The sequence below is a fragment of the Pristis pectinata genome, chromosome 4 (genome assembly GCF_009764475.1).
Source record: "Pristis pectinata isolate sPriPec2 chromosome 4, sPriPec2.1.pri, whole genome shotgun sequence".
Lineage (NCBI taxonomy): Eukaryota > Metazoa > Chordata > Chondrichthyes > Rhinopristiformes > Pristidae > Pristis > Pristis pectinata.
Window position 1 is genome coordinate 32,625,013 of NC_067408.1, and position 17,868 is coordinate 32,642,880.

General features: G+C 40.0%; 1 protein-coding gene across 1 annotated transcript in view; it reads left to right on the top strand.

Moving 5' to 3' along the window:
* ppp3ca (protein phosphatase 3, catalytic subunit, alpha isozyme) overlaps window positions 1–17,868 on the top strand; it is a 314,158-nt gene that overhangs the window by 133,272 nt on the left and 163,018 nt on the right.

Sequence of the window (17,868 nt, forward strand, 5' to 3'; positions counted from 1 at the left end):
CCACTAATTTCCAACTGCCCATGTTAAATTTGGTAGGACCATCCCTCTCACTAAGTCTTCCCTTCTCCACTGCTTACTTTCTATTGCCCATTATAATTGAGGCTTGACAATTAAGCTTTAAAATTTGGAAAGAGGCTGTGGAGAAGCTGTTTCACTTGTGGAAGAGTCCAGAGTAAAGACAAATTAACACAAGGTCTCCATTCACATCATTAAATAAGCTAAGAGAAAATTATTTACAAAGGAAATGATAAAAATGTAGAAACTGATGTAATTTGAAATGTTTGAATCTGATGGTTCTGAAACACTTAGGCTGAGCTTTAATGCAACATTAAGGAGAAAGGAATAGGATTGGAGAAAAGAAATACTTAGAGCTGAAAGAGACTCAGGCAGAACGTGAGTAACAGCATAGAAAAAGTGAGCCAAATATTTGGTTTCTGTGTTGTAAGTTCCATAATTAAATAGTTTATTTTACCCATACCTTGTATACTGATTGCATTTTTAATTGAAAAGACCACTGAAAAATTGGAAATTTGTATTATGATAATATGGTTTTGGTAATTTATCTTAGTTTTCTTAGGTATTAATTCAATGTTGATTTGGAAAAGTTTCAATACGAGTGTCCTTGTGGGAAATCTGAAATGAATTGTTTTCCTTTGCTTTTTGGAAGATAATATCTTCAATATGCAGTAATTATGTTCAGTAACCAAGAAAAGTGATAGCAAAGCAGAGTTTAAGACTACCTGGTAAAATTTCCTTCTTACTTTAATGTGGTGTTGAAATATTATTGGAAAATGTACTTTTTGAATTCAATAAGTGTTATGATTTGTAGAAAAAAAGGGTAATTTAATAAATGTCAACGTTAATAGAAAACAAAAAATATGAAGACACGAGACTGCAGATGCTGGAATCTGGAGCAAAAAACAAACTCTTGATGCAAGGTCTCAACCCGAAATGTCAACTTTCTCTCTGTCTCCGCAGATGGTGCCTGACTTGCTGAGTTCCTCCAGTAGTTTTCTTTTGCTCCAGAAAAATATATGAGCATGGTTGTGTGTAAAATATCTTAAAGTGCACAGCTGGAGCCAAGGCATATGGAGTTGAGGAACGTTATTCAGGCTATCACTGAATTATGAAGTATGCTTGAGTTTCTGAGTGTCCTGTTTTTATTTTAGTAATAAATGCAGAAAATGCTCGAAATACCTATGTTGGAAGGGCGACACTGTGCTGCAGCTAACACAGTCGCTGCCTCACACCTCCATTGACCTGGGTTCAATCCCGACCTCTACTGCTGTCACCCGTCTGTGCAGTGTTGGCACATTCTCCCTGTGACCCCATATGCTCCAGTTTTCTTTTAGTTTGAAGGCCCTTCATCAGAACCTGGCCTGCTGCCTGCCCTGTTCAGTATTTCCTTTGTTTTTATTTCAAATTTCCAGTAGCTGCATTTTTTTTCATTTTCAATTACCATTCTTCATTCTGTGTTCCTAGTGGCTGCGCTCTGAAAGGCTTTGGGATGAGTGTTCATTCAGATGTAAGATAGCATCGTTTATGAAATACTTTATTTGTTTAATAATAGTTCTTGAAGTTCTGTTTCAAACTTGCATATGAATTACAAATAATAGTTTACTGTGTTTTCCTTTAAATTGGCTGCTTATTTTAGTAGAGTATCTGAGGTTGCCAGTGGTTTGTGATAATTTTGGTTAAGGCTGTATAGATGGTAAATGTCATTATTTTCAAATCCTTTTATGATTTAACTGCAACTGCATTTGCAATATTATCTATTGGGGATTGTGATACTTGTAAGGGATTATCATGTGAGTGCAGCTATTTATGGATGAATTGCTTCTTTGAGCCACCTGAGGTAATGCTTTAGAGCAGACTTCATTGTTAATATTTAAGGTGTGTCAGATGATGCAATCATAGACCAACAGCTTCATTAGTGAACCATACTTTGCATCAGTTAAGGATGTAGCTCTACATCCTTGTCACTTTTAATTTTTTAAATATATTCATTGTGTAGTCACTCAGAGCTTAGAAATGGCCTTCATTCATCCAGCACAATGTTGCTCTCAGTATAGTGAGAGCATAATGAAGTTAATTTTACCTTTTCACATCCATTGAGAGCGATGGACTAAACAGAGGCAGCAAGCAGTCTCCATTCACGAATGCACCAATTTCAATTATATTTATGCAGGTTATCATCCTGGGATGTAAGTAGGACCCAGTACACTTTAAACACAATCAGACAGCTGATGGCTGTTGCTGGGTTACCCATACAGTATCTGCAAGCAGGGCACAATTGTTAAAGCTCTGTGGGTCAGGGAGACTAGGGATGCTACCCCATCACCATTGAAGAAGCTCTACTCTGAGGTTTTCCCCTCCCCAACATTCATCTACCTTTGCAATAACAAGGAAGGTTTGAAGAGTGGCACAATAGTGCAGCCAGTAGAGCTGCTGCCTCATAGCTCCAGAAACCTGAGTTCAATCCTGACCTCCAGTGTGGAGTTTGCATGTTCTCCCAGTTTCCTCCCATAACCAAAAGACATGCCAGTTGGTAATGTCTGGGAGTGGTAAGATCTGGGAGGAGAGGGGATTTGCTGAGGATATGGGGACAATTAAATGGGATTAGTGCAGGATTGGTGTAAATGGGTGCTTGATATTCGGCATGGAAAAGGGGGGAGGGGGTGCAAGTGCCTCTTTCCATGCTGTATGACTCTGTGACCCCATGAATGTAGCCAGCCTCTCTTTAACACTTTCCCAAGGAGATCATGTCTGGACACAAGTCATCAATCCACTTGCCTAACTGTCAGGACAATAATAATGGATCTCCAGCATGTAATGATCAAATACTGATTCCTGCCAGATGCAGGAATTAAATTTGGGCCACAGTCCATCAAAGTCAAGTGTGCTTGATTCTTAGCCCACCACTCCACACTCAATTAATTTTCTGTGTTGAAAGAAGAGTTTTTAGGTAATTCAGCATTACCCATTGCTGATTCTCACACCATCAGTATTCTCAGGGAGTCACGACTGATTAGAAACCTAACTGGACCTGTCATGCATAAACTGTGGTTACAAGTAGAAGTCAGAGAGTGGGTGTTCTGCAGTGAATGATTCACCTCCTGACCCAGAACTTTTCCACCATCTACAGGGCATATGAAGGAGCGTGATGGAATAATTTCTATTTGCTGAGATAGTGCAGTTCCAAAAGTACGCAGGAAGCTTGCAGAATCTGCCTGTTTGGCCTTTGATTCTCCCATAAAAATTATTTTCCTCCACCAAAGCTACACTGCAGCTGTAATGTGTGCCATCTATTGGATGCAGTGCAGCAACTCATCAAGGCTCTTTCAGCAGAACCTCTCCGCTCCATGACTACTATCATCAAGAAAAGCAAGGGCTAGGACAAACAGCAACATGTTTCCTCCTTTATGGCACATATTCCTGATAATATCATTGGTCCTTCAAATCACTGGGTCAAAATCCTGGAAGACCCCCATCTAAAACATGCATGAATAGTAGCATTTAAAAAGGTGGCTTGCCACCATTTTCTCAAAGCCTTTTACGGCTGGGCTGTAAATATTGGCTTTGCCAGCAGCAGTTAATTCCTTATATAAATAAAAAGAGAACACAGATTTATTGTGATCAGGAGTGCACTGTCTGAAGTGGTGGTAATCTTTCAAGAGAATTGGATAATTACTTGAATGAGAAATATTTCAGGGGCTGCAGGGGCTAGTTGTTTACTCAGTCGTCTTTGTCTGCCCAAATGGGTAATATTTCATGTCAACTTTCATTTGCCATGTCCTGTACCTAAACTACCTGGCAATATGCCCTTGATGCTTCTCTGCATCACAAACCACACTTGGAATCCAGTTTTATATCATCAGAAAACTTGGATATATTATACTTAATCCCCTCATTATTGGTATAGATTGTGAACAGATGGGACTCCAGCACTGACCTCTGCAGCAACCCATTCTTCACAACCTTCTAACTCACAAATGACCCATTTATTCCTGTTCTCTGTTTCATGTCAGCTAACCAATCGTCAATCCACACTAATAGTTCACCCCTAATACTGAGGACTCTAATTTTGTTTAATAATCTGTTTTTGTGATTGGATGCCTGTAACTAGTGGTGCCCCACAAGGATTGATGCTGGGACCCTTGCTGTTTGTAATAGCTATGAATAACTTGGATATGGGAGGCAAGTTTAGTAAGTTCATGGATGACATGAAGATTGGCTGAGATGTTGATGGTATGGAAGGTAGATTTAGGCTCCAGAGAGAAATTGATATGTTGGTGAAGTGGGTTGAAAAGTGGCAGATGGAGTTTCATATAGACAAGTGTGAGGTGATACATTTTGTGAGCACTAATAAGCTAGGACATGCACCATGCATTAGAGAGTAGTGAGGAACAGAGGGACCTTGAAGTACCAGTCCACAAATCCTTGAAGGTGGCAATGCAGGTAGCCAATTATGTTAGGAATGCATGTGGGAAACTGGTTTTTATTAGTCAGGCCATTGAATACAGAAGTAGGGATGTTCTGGTTAAACTTTGGTTGGCCCTTAGCTGGAGTACTGCGTGCAATTCCGGCCACAGGAGGAATGTGGGTGGCACTGGGGGGTTGTGCGGGGGAGTCACCAGAATGTTGCCTGTGATGGAACAGTTAAGTTGTGAAGGAAGACTGGAGAGGCTGGGTCTTTTCTCCCTGCAGTGAAGGAGGTTATGAGAGGATATGATTGTGAGGGGTATAATGGGGCGGACTGCAGGAAACTATTCCCCATATCAGAAGTAGATCAGACTAGAGGACAAAGGTTTGACGTAGGAGTTGAGAAGTTTGGAGGGGATGTGAGGTGACCTCCTTCACCTGGAGAGTGGTGAGTACCTGAGGTACACTGCCTGAAAGAGCAGTCGCTGAGAGCATTAGAGGTGTCTGGATGAGCGCTTGAATTGCTCAGGAATAGAGGGCTATGGACCAAGTGCTGGGCAGTGGGATTGGTGAGGAGGGGTGCCCACTGGTCAGTGTGGATGAGTTGGGCCGAATGGCCTGTTTCCATTCTGAGCAGTTTCAGGATTCTATGATTTCAGCTTCCTAAATCTGACATATATTTCCTTTTCTTTTTGACTTGCAATATCTCTTGCCATCCAAAGTTCCTGATCCTTGCTATCGTTATCTTTCATCCTCACAACAACATGCTGGTCCAGAACTCTAATCCATTGGCCTTTTTATCCCCGAACAGCTGCCCCTAATTTACTTTCTCCAGTTCTTGTCTAATACTGTTGAAATTAGCTTTATCCCAATTAAGCACTTTCACCCAAGGACTAGTCTTATCCATAACTTTCTTAAAACTTATGGAACTATTCTCACTGTTCCCAAAGTTCTCCCCAACTGAAACTTTGATCACCTGACCAGGCTCATTCCCCAGTACAAGGTCTAGTGTGGCCTCATCCCAAGTTGGACTCTCTACAAATTGTTTCAAGAAACCTTCCTGGATGCACCGAACATATTCTGCCCCCATCTAAGCCCCTGGCAGTAAGAGAGCCCCAGTCAATATTGGGGAAGTTAAAATCTTCCACTATTTTTACATATTTCTGTGATCTACCTACATATCTGTTCCTTTTGCTCCCATTGGCTTTTGGGAGGCCTATAGTATAACCCCATCATTGTGATTACTCCTTTCTTATTCCTGAGTTCTACCTATATGGCCTCATTGGATGAGCCCTTCAAAATGTCTTCTCTAAGTACAGCCGTGACATCCCTGATCAGTATAACTCACCCACCTCTTTTATATCCCCTTCTGTCCCATCTGAAACATCTAAACCCTGGAATGTTAAACTGCCAATCCTGTATTTCTCTCAACCGAGCTTTTGTTGGTCTGGAGTTTCACATGGACCAGACTGGGTGAGGATGGCAGATTTCCTCTTCATTAGTGGACTGGATGGGTTATTTTTATACAAATGAGAGTTTCATGGTCAGTGTTACTTGGACTTCATTGATTATTCCAGATTATTCAATTTGCATTTCTCACCAGCTGCTAAAGTGCAGCTAATCAGTGGAGCAGGATTCTTGAGGACCATCCTGTACCTGAATGTGTGTGAGAGTTTCCAGGCTACGGTACTGGGAGCCAGAACGTGCTAGGTTGACTGGAGATAGATGACCTGGTATTTCATGAATCTCTGGTTTTATGCTGCTCAGAAGGTGTCTGGCAACAACTGCCATGTTTGTGGTGACTGACCAGGGTCCATTGTTTTGTTGTTAATTGGACCCTAGTGAAGTGGCAATTAAACACAACCTGGTGTACTACTAGTTAATGAGGTCCTACTTATTGAAATTTACCAGATTCTGGCATATTGGTACTGAATGTCTGTCTGGTTTTCTGGTACTAATTGTGTCTGTTGTACTGGTGGTTAATTGATTAATTAGTGTTTGCTCCAGCAGCTAACCACAGCAGGAGGACGTGTAGTTAGTTGACTTGTAACTAACTAGTGACACATTACTGGCTGCCCGGGGATTTACGATGCTGTCTGCCTGCATTCAGGTTCTGAGTGGACGTTTATATCCAGACTCTGATTCAGAACATCACAGACTTGCATCAATCCATCAGCATCAACCAGGGCAGTCTGAGCTGTGCAGAGCAGAGAAGGGAAAATCATTGTAGGATCACAGATTATTGACAGATATCAGACTTGCCTCAGTCATAGAACTACGCTCCCTGCTCTCCCCACCCATCGTTTCATCTACTCCACCTTCTTGCTTGTGTCTCCCCCTCTTCCCTTCTCTCCCTTCACCTATTCTTCCTCTCCCCTTCATCTCTCCTTTCTCTCTCTTCACTCTTCATCTCTCTCCCATTTTCCTCTCTCCCACTATTCCACTCTTCCCTGTTCTAATCCTCTTCCTCTCTCCCCCTTCCTCTCACCCTCTTGCCCTCTCGCCCCCTTCCTCTCACCCCCCCCTTCCTCTCGGCCCCCCTCTTCCTCTACCCCCCACCCCCCACTGTCTTGGAAAGGGCATGGATGATGATGAGTTTAGGAAGGAGAATGTTGATATTCTATGGCATGTCACTGTAAAGAGGGAGGAGGTGTTGGATCTTTCGAAAAACGTTAATGTGGATAAGTCCCCAGGGCCTGATGGGATCTATCCCAGGATACTGAGAGAGACAAGGAAGAAGATTGCTGGGGTCCTAAACGAGATCTTTGTATCCTCTTTAGTTATGGGTGGTATGTTAGAAGACTGGGGAATAGCTAATGTTCTTCCTTTGTTTAAGAAAGGCAACAGCGACAATCCAGGAAATTATAGGTCACTGAGCCTTACATCAGTTGTAGGGCAATTATAGGATAAGATTCTTAGGGATAGAATTTACTCGCATTTGGAAAACATGAGCTTATTATTGAAAGTCACCATGGTTTTGTGTAGGGGAGGTCTGTCTCATACTGGAGGTAGATTGAAAAATAGATTCTTGTAGTGAAAACTCAGGTCTTTGTAAGATTATAACAGGTAACTGGCAATCAGCAATGGAAAAGGTTAAGGAAAACAAATCTTTTCATTTTTAAAATGCACAACCATTAAATTTATGCATGGAAATGCAAATATTCAGAATTTAGATCAGTTTTTTAGTAATAGATTTCTTTAAGATGCTGTTCAGAGAAAATTGTTATGACATTGGTGCTGCTTCTCTCAAAGGTATCATGAATCATGTTGATGTATAGTCTTGAAGAGTCAAGATAATTTACCAATAATTTTCTGATAGGTCGGTATAATGCTAATTTCTATTAAAGAGTGAATTTTAATGCATGGACGGCATGTGTTTGTGTGGAAGTAGGGGACTAAAACTAAGGAAATTGACAGCACAGTAGAAAGCAGGCAACCGACTTCTGCACTTAACTGCAGTGCATTAGGCTGTTTGCAAGTGTACCCCTTTGGTGAGACAGGTTGTCAATTTTGAAGTATTTATGTATTAATCAGTGATAGAGATATTAACATGGCCTTTGCAATTGAAATGTGGGTCCACAGGTTTGCCTGGAACTGCCAGTAAAAGGAAGAGAGGATCTCAGTGGCAAATGAGGTATTTGAAGGCCAGACAGGGAAACATAGTGCATAGCAAAAGGCTTTGTTCACACCATTTACACTAAGAGGTTACTTTGGCAGCTTTGGAATCTTCTACATCTGATTTGCACTTTTGAGATTTGATCCATTCGGATAAGCATGAGTCCGTCTTATGCTGTGTTTCTCTAGATCTCAGGTGAAGAGCATGATAACGAACAGCACCAGTAGGAACAAGGGTAGAAGGATCAGCAGGAGCAGCATCAGAACCAACACCATTGCAGCCACACCAGCAGGAGGAGTACCAATGGCCTGATTCTGGTAGAGTGGCATTTCTGAGCGATAGAGGGAACCAGCAAGGAGGTGCAGCTCGCGTGAGGCCGTACCTGTACACAGTGTCTACACACAGCTTTCTGGATCTGTTGGAATATTGGTGTCCCAGGAAGACCTGGGTCTGACCTCAGGAAGAGGTTAGCAGCCTTTAAGTTCTGCAAATTCACCACTGCACTTAAATCCTTCACTCCTGTTCCTTCAATACTTCTGCAGTAACATTAACAGCCGAAAGCTCAGAAGTGCATCAACCAGCTTGTTGATGGCTTGTTTACCAGAGAGGGGAGTCATGTACGTCAGACAGAGGTAGCAGGTGCCTGGGTGTGTGACCCTGGTTGGCTGCCCACAGGTGCAGGGCATCATTGACTGCTCATGTAGCAATTAAACAGCTCAGGTCACCTAGGAGTATTTCTTAACTGCAAGATTTTCCATTCCATCAATGAAAACACAGGAGTAGCCAGGCAACTGCCATGATGCTTTCATCTCATGGCAGTCCACATACCCAAAGCTCTTTACATCTTAAATCAGAGGAAGCAGCTGCCTGTTTGGACATAAGCAACATTCACTTAAAACTTGGTGACATCAACAGTGGAGACTCTAATCAATGAACCCTAGAAGGGATATAGTGAAATATAAAAGCCTAATATGTCACTCAGCATGCTAAAGATATACTTCAGGAGCCTCCTGGACGCTCCTTTCATTATACAGCAGTCAGCATCTCCACAATGGAGGTGGTTTGTGTTCTGCACAGGATATTGCACAGCTTTGAGGTTTGGACCGGCAGGAGGAATGAACAACACAGTGCAATTCATCCTCTGAAGATTCTGAGGAGCCAGTAGCTATGATGCAGCCAATAAATTAGGAATGATGCATGTTGTGCTTTTATTAGTACAAAACATTCAACTGACTTCCACATGAACAATCAACACTCCCTCCTGTTCCTGGCATACCCGATCACCCTACGGAAAGCAGTCTCTGACTCCCTCCCCACCATCCCCTGCATTAATTCAGTCTTACATAACTGACAGAGCGAAAGTGCCCAGCAAACTAATATGGAGAAGCTGAGAAAGTGGTGAAAATAATTAATTTTTTCTGTGGCTGAAAACTAAATCAGAAATGAGACATGGACTACCTGCAGCAGCCACCACAAAGCATAGGAGGGACATCACCAACAGTGTCTCAACTAAATCCACCAAATCACTGGCAGGATAAGTGAACCAAGGTCACTGTCCCAGACCAACATCTGCTGCATTGAGGCCCTATTACACCCATTCAGCTCCAATGAGCAGGCCACATATTTCACATGCTGGGCATTGGTCTCTCAAAATAGGCACTTTATTCCAAGCATTGTCACGAAAAGAGAATACCACGTGGACAGCGGAAAAAATGTCTTCAAAGCCTCCATGAAGAACTGTAATGTCCCCACTGACTTATGGGAAATCTTGGCTCATGATCTCTCAAAACAGAGGAGGAGTATTTGACATCACACTGAGATTCTTGTGTTCATTCATCAGGAGCACACAGAAGCTTGGACTATCAACCCACCTACCCTGTCAAGCACCTCCTGCCCTGCCTATGGCAGAGTCTGCAGGTTCCACATTGTCCTCACCAGCCACATCAGAATCTACAGAATTGGAGTGTAGTTACTACTGAGGGATCACCTAAGAAGAAGTATTTTCATGGATTCCTGTGTCCCTACCTGCAAAGATTTGGAAGATGAGCTGAAAGGTTCATGTGGAAATTTATTGCCGTGTTCTGACTGAGTATATTGCATAGGTATTAATTGTTAATTAATGGGATGGGGAATCAGGACCTTGAGGGTCAGATTATGGCATTGAAGGGGAGGGATGTAATTGGCTATTAGGAATATGTGGTAAAGATTGTCATGGAGTTGGCAAGGAAGATGTTTACAGTTAGATGGAAAGGTAGTTGATGGTTTGAGAGAGAGCAGTCACAAAGGTTAAGTTTTTAAGTTGAAATGGATCTAATTGACACAGGGTTCCCAGCACTGCATTCAGTGCCCTGAACAGGTTATGACAAAGTAAGTCTTGTGTTGTGAAGGCCTGTTTCTGCACAAGTGCCCAAGCTATCAGTGGCCTGCACGTGCATGTAAATCAGAAATATTCTCCAGGCCCTGAAGGATAATAGCTGACTTTGTGAAGTGCAGACCAAGTCCCAGATTTTGCTCATGAATGATCTCAGACAAAACTGTATTGTGTAGCGTCGATAAATGTCATAGTATGTGATACTGTTTCTATCATAGTTGATAGACTTTTCCCTTTACCATTGTGGACTGAGCCCTTAACTGCGTCTCATGTATTTTCCATCCTCTGTTCTCACCCTCTCTCCTGGACAGAGCAAGATAGAATTCTGCTCGTCCTTACCTTTTGCCCCACCATCTTTCACATTCTAAGGACCATCCTTTGCAAATTTCTGCCACCTTCAAAGAGATTTCACCATCAAACACATCTTCTCCCCTTTCAGCATTTTGAAGGGAGTGTTCCCTTATGTTCTTCAGTCTCCACCAACCACTTCTCATTCCACAGCACTTTCCCATGACTTCATAGCCAGAGGATTTGAGTACAGGAGCTTCAATGTCATATTGCAGTTGTACAGGGCCTCATATGCAATACTTATGCAAAGGTACTTTACCTCTTCCCTTCTACCGTCCAGAGACCCAAACAGTTGTTCCAGGTGAAGCAGCGATTCACTAGTACCTCCTCCAATTTAGTGTACTGCATACAGTGTTCACAATGTGTCCTCTACATTGGAGAAAACAAATGCAGATTGGGAAACTGCTTTGCTGAGCACCTACATTAAGAGTGACCCTGAGATTCCTGTTGTCTGGCACTTTAATTCTCCACCCCACTCCTTCTCTGATCTGTCTATGGTCTCTGAACTGTTATAATGAGGCCAAATGTAAGCTTGAGGAACAGCACCTCATCTTCTGTTTGGGTATGTTGCAGCCTTCTGTCCATCTCTCCCATACCTCCACTGCAACTTAAAACTAATTTGTGTTCTCTCTTTCCCAGTTCTGATGAAGGGTCTTTGACCTGAAACATTAGCCCTGTTTCTCTTTCCACAGATGCTGCCCAACCTGCTGAGCATTTCCAGCATTTCTGTTTTCATTTCTGATTTCCAGCACCAGCGGTTTTTTGATTCTCATTACAAATGAATATCAGTGCAATGTAATTAATGATTGGTTTTTTAAGTTATTTAGTATAGCTCCCTTTGAGGTAAGGTTGTGAATGGAAAACATGAGAGAACCTATTCTCTGCCTAAGAAGTATAAGTGCTAACATGACAATGACCATTCTAATCTGGGGTGTAGTGTCAAAGTTCAAATAATAATCTGATTGCACAGTTACATTTCATAGTGTCATAAAGCTAGATATGAATTTGGTAGCTTGCAATCAATATCACAAGTTTTACTTACAGCTGTAGAGTTTTAAATTCTTAATGAATAAATGGCATCTCTGTGATGAACCATTCTGTCATTTCAATGGTATTTTAAATATGAAGACAAAGGTCTTATTTATTGATTTAATGCAGCCTTGCTGTCAAAAAAGTACGATGTGTGAATGTCCTTCCATTCTAAAATGTTGGCTGCTTGTCAGTTGAATTTGTTTGAAAAATTTCAAATGAGGTGAATCATGAGTCATCAGAACTCTTCTTCAAAAGTTGGTAGAAGCCAAGTCTTCAAATATTATTAAGGTAGAGGAAGGTAGAGTTTGAAAAAACAATAGCTGGGTAGAAATCCATAGTTGAGGTTACAGCAGATCAGCCATGATCTTATTGAATAGCAGAACAGGCTCAAAGAGCTGATTGGCCTCTTCCTGCTCCTAATTCATATGCTGGGAATTAGCCAAACATATCTGAATATTTTAACAAAGAAAAGCTAATTGCTAAATTACAGAATTTTATTTCCAAGTAAATAGGGAAAAGATTATAGCATATTATTCATAATCCTTGAATTTACCTGGCTACTTTGCATGAGGCACAAACCAGTTTGTCCTTTATTATTATGATATGAGAATGACTTTAGACCCTAAATGGTCCTTTCAGGAAATAAATTTGCTGACCTTAACTAGTCTGGCTTATGTGCGACTCTAGAGCCAATGCACTCTCTTAACTGCTCCCTGAAATGGCCCTACAAATCACTTCATTGCATCAATAATGGTTATAAACAATATCAGGAGTAAAACCCAGTGGATCATCAATGGAACACATCAACCCACCATTTATCAACATTCCTCCATATCAAACTCCATTTGGAAGAAGGATTGAGGGTTACAAGGGCACAGAATGGCCCTCATTAAGTGTGGCTTAAAGGCACACTGCTGACTGAGCCCCAGAACACAGACTTGGCCATCAGCATGCAGTGAATGAGCCACTATAAAATAAAGACGCACTTCACTTCATTCTCTGCCTACTGTCAATACTTCTGTTGATACCAGTGACCACCACACAGTCCATGTTAAGGTAAAGCCTAATGCTCAATCTGAAGATACTGTCCATTATGTTGACTGCCTGCAACATGACGCCAGTTTCAGAATAGATCTCGTAGCTGACAACTAGACATTATGGTGTTACTGTGGGTCTTCTATTATAATCTTGGAATATCCCTTACTTATTCATTATCATCAAGCAAAGGTTCCAAACCTGGTTTAGTGAGTGGGTAGACGAGCATGGCAGGATGAGCACAAGGCATGCCAAGAAATGAAGTACCAATCTAGCTGAAGTGACAGGGTTATATTTTACACTAAACAGCTAAAACAGCAGGTTGTAGACAAAATTAAGTTTTCCCACCACCAATATATCACATTAAAACCACATAATTATGAGACAACTTATCATGAATGATGGTGGACAATTAAACAACTAAAGGGAGGACAAGGCTCCATCAACATACCCATCCTTAATGATTGTAGAACTCAGCATTAATGTGCACAAGTTACAGTTGAAGTATTTACACGTTGCTTCAGTCAGGATGTGAGTGGATCTTGCTTCACCTACACAGGATCTAGTCTTGAGCCAATTCTACTTACTTCACATGGAAAACTGCCAACGGAAATCCTCTCTTCATAAAGTAGAACAAATCAAATAAAGCCAACTACCACCCAATCAATCTATTTTCATTCTTTAGTAAAGTGATGGAAGGTGTTATTAACTGTGCTTTTGAGTGGTATTTACCCACCAAAATCTGTTCATCAGTGCATAGTTTGTTCTCCCAAGATTACCCTGCTCCATTCCTCATTATAGATTCGATCCAAGCATATACGGAAGAGCTGAGTCTGAAAATAAGGTGAAAGTTGCTGCCCCAATCATCGAGGGAATATTGGACTGAATGTAGCATCAAAGAACCCCAGTTAAATTCAGATCACTCGTGCTGTGTTGCTTAGCACAGGGAAAGATGCTGAGGCTTTAGGAAGGCAATTACCTCAGACCAAAGAAATCACATCAGAGATTTTTTAGATCAATAAGTTTGATCCAACCATCTGAGCTTCTTCATCAATAATCCTGTGTCTGTCCTAAGGTTGGAAGTAGGGATGTTTGATGATGATTGAACAATGTTTAGTTCCATTTGTAACATCCCAGAAAACAGGCCAACCTATGCCACTTATTTGCCTCCCTGGGATCCCTGCAGCTGCACTGACCTCCTATTACTGAGCAGCTCCCAGAATCGTGGAGATGTCACCACCACGGCCATTCTGAGTGGTAGAGTTACTCTGCCTCCTGGAATTTAAAAATTAGGTTACATTTAAAACAGTAGAAAATGTATTTTAAAACACTTTAACTTTATTATTTAATTGAAAACATTAATATCAGTTTTTTAAAAAAGTAAAAATCATTGAGCTTCACCTTCCCAATGACTGGGGAATGGTAGGTACACCATTTATGGTTGGTGCATAGATATGAGATGCATCAGCTCAGTGTGACGAGGAACTCGCCCCAGGCTTGGGTCTAAGTCCAGCAGTGGAGTGAGAAGTCAGATGTGTTGCCATTTGATCTCCAGTATATTCTATACTTCTGAGCAGCACTATGCAGATATAGATTGAATACATTGACATACACTGCAGTTAGGTGGTGGTTCCCTTCTGAACTACAACTAAAAAGATCAGTGTGATCCTGCCCAATGAAGCAGTCCATAGCTGCATGCAACATAGTGCCTGAAATTAAATAGAGGAGTTGTTGTGGATATATACTGTTAGTCCAGTTATAGGAATGGCAAAATAGAATTAAGTACCAATTCTTAACAAAATACTTTTTATTTAAATGATGCCTTACATTTTAACAATTTAATCAAATATGATATTTAATAGGCAAGCGAGATAAACCAAAGAATAAACTGACCAATCATGGACATATTGTATGACTGTATTATGATTCTAATGGGTGCACTTAGTGCATTAATGAAAGTGACAGCCCTGTCTCCAGCAGACAAGACATGACAGCATTAATATTTGCAATGATGAATCAGCCCATTCTAAATTTCAAAGCATCCTAAACATTTTTATTATACTGTATTTGTTCTTTGATGTTTGCTTTAATAATGGAAGATTTTAACAATATGTATTTAATGACCCTTGGTTTGATGGATCAGGTGGTCTTTTAGTTGCCATTCTATTGAACTTGCAATGGCAACATGAATAATATTAAGCTCACAATTTGAGGCAATTTGCATGTTGAATATTCACCTTTCCTAAACAACATAGTTTGGTGTGCTACAAACTAATGGGTGCTTAATGGTAGTTAAGTCAACCTTTGCCAGCCCACGTTTCTTGATCTCTACCAATTTGTCCCCACATGGCAAAGTGCTCTATTCATGATTGCATTTGGTTGTAATAATTGTTGGGGAACCTCTGAAGTTATTCTTATTTTTCTAATGGTATTTAAGTACAGTATGAACAGGAGGTCACCTTATGCAGCTGTTTATTTCAAAGATTGGATGAGTCATTGGGAATAGAGACCTTCATGTGATGAGAGTGAAAGGATGCAGGGATAGGAGACAGTCATCAAATACCCAAGAGTTGACAGTGATGGAAAACCATGTGATGATACAGAGATTGTTCCATCATAAATTAATATTCCAAAACCAAATTTCCTTCCAGTTGAGATTAGTTTTTTGTTATTTTGCAAGGTAATATACTAATAAAGGAGCCCAAGGTAGAACTTCCACAAATGTAAAGTAGTGAAAGAAAGAATCCAGCCAATTGGCTTGAACATGAGAAAAATAACCTTATTTTTGCCTACCTAATGATCAACTATTAGAAAGAGGTAGAATATGATCCTTTTTTTATATTTTTACATAGGCAAAATGGGGATACACAGTTTAGGCTTAAATGATTAATTTTAGTCACTGCAATATAATGAAAATAGTATTACAAACAATTACTATTTATTACTGCTGAAAGCAGTGGAAGCAAATGTGAATGTGTCATGTTGGATTCAATAGGTATTGTAGGACTTTAGATTAAGAGGCAAAGTAAGTTACTTTTTTTATAATTAGTTTGCTTTAGTTGAATGTTTTTTATTATTTCTAAACACCTTTTTTGTGTTTTTACTTTAATCATATAATGTGACTCACATATTTTGGCCTTGTTTATTTAACTCCAGATGTTTTAGGTTAATGACTTTAACTCACTATTCATATTTAGAATATCTATGGTTTATGGCCAAGAAACAAGATTTGAATATGTACAATGAGGTGGCACATACATAATGGAATTACAGGTGAGGTTGTAAAATGGCAAGACGATTGTGCTGAGAGATAATTTATTTCTTTTTGCTTACTTGTTGATACTGTTTTAATATTTTCTAGTGTGAACATATGCTAAGAAAATAGTACAAGTGTTAAACAGGCTCTACTGAAGAGTAAAAGCCATCTCCAGTTATAAATAAAAAGGTACCTGAACTGCTGTTGAGGAGTTTGGCAGTGCACGATGGCCTTGAATCATTGTGAACAGTCCCAATGATTTCCACCTTAATAATATGTCTTCTTTCCTTGTCAGTGATCTGACTGTATTGACCTGTACCCCCTCTACTGTATAACATTCTCTCAGCAGCCTCAATTGCCACTCAAGTGCAAATCTGCCTGAATGTGGGGCAACTACTTGCAGCATTTGGAACTTGCATTTTAAGAGGTCCTGCTATGATGGTTGGCTGTGCTGCAAGTTCAAAGTTCTGGTGCAATTAACATGATTTTTTTTGTGTACAATGATGTAGGAGGCCAACTCTTCATGATTCCATTACTTAAGACATAATGGAAAATGTCTCACTTGTGACTTTGCAAAAAAAAACTGGCAAAGGTCTAGTTTAATACACATCTTAAAGTGCTAAGGAATGTTTAGGCATAGCAAAGTGCAAAGCAGTTTTTAAATACATATGGGAGGATACTGATCAGATCTCCTTGTCTCCAGCCAATATTTTAAGCATTGAAATTATTTTATTATTCGGTCACAATTCAGGCTTAATCCATTTAGGAGCTACTGATAAGATCATTTTATAGATACTTAGCTGTAATTTGGTATTCCCACCAGAACATTTATTTCCCTTCAATTTTCTCTTCTTCTCCTATCATGAGTGTGTTTCAGTGGCCAACAATAGCCCTCACTCAAGAAATCACTCTTCATACTAACACTGACAGTGTATGCTGTGAGGTCATTAGTGAAGGCCATCTCAGTTAAGTCAGCTGTAACTAAATTTGGCTTCTCAGTGCCAATGTGGCTTCTCTGTTGAAATTACAGCGAATGAACAGGAGAGCCCAGAAGTATATTCAACCCAATTTATATTTGTAATATAATCATTATTTCACTTATCCCATTTCGATTAGTATAATACATTTTGCATACTGGCAAAATATGAAACAAGAGCTTTGGAATGAATAGATGATAACTGAAGTGATTTAATGAATAAAGAATATAAGATTGATTTTGGAGTTGAATTCATCCATGAATAATTTAAGAATAAAATTTGTGTCCCACATTTATAGCACACTTTAATGTCTTACTGTAAATGTAAGGACACTAAGTATGATTTAATACCCACAGTAGCTGGTTTCACCAAATATAATTTATTATTAAATAAGTAATACTGATATTAACATGGGTTATTTTTGTTGTTTACACTCTGTGTGTAAGTTTACTTTTCTTAAGGAAAGTGATGTAAACTCATTCCATTAGTGTATACTGCTGTGTGTAGAAATAAGCACATTTCCAGTCATTTTGACAATCGCAAATAGTATAATAAGTGATACATCTCTAAAGTTGTATCATTTATGTAGATATTTACTCGCATGGTGTAATAGACTTTTTTTATTGTTGCTTGGACTCGAGAGTCAATCCATGATATGTACTTCAGGAAGAAAGTATTTTTCTTATCCACTGTCAAAGGATAGCCTGTCATGCTCAAAGCATCTGTAGTGCTCAATATCATTTGTTAATAGGAGTTAATTTGTCACCCACATCTAGCCAATATTCAGTTGCCTTTGACAAACTCCTAAATC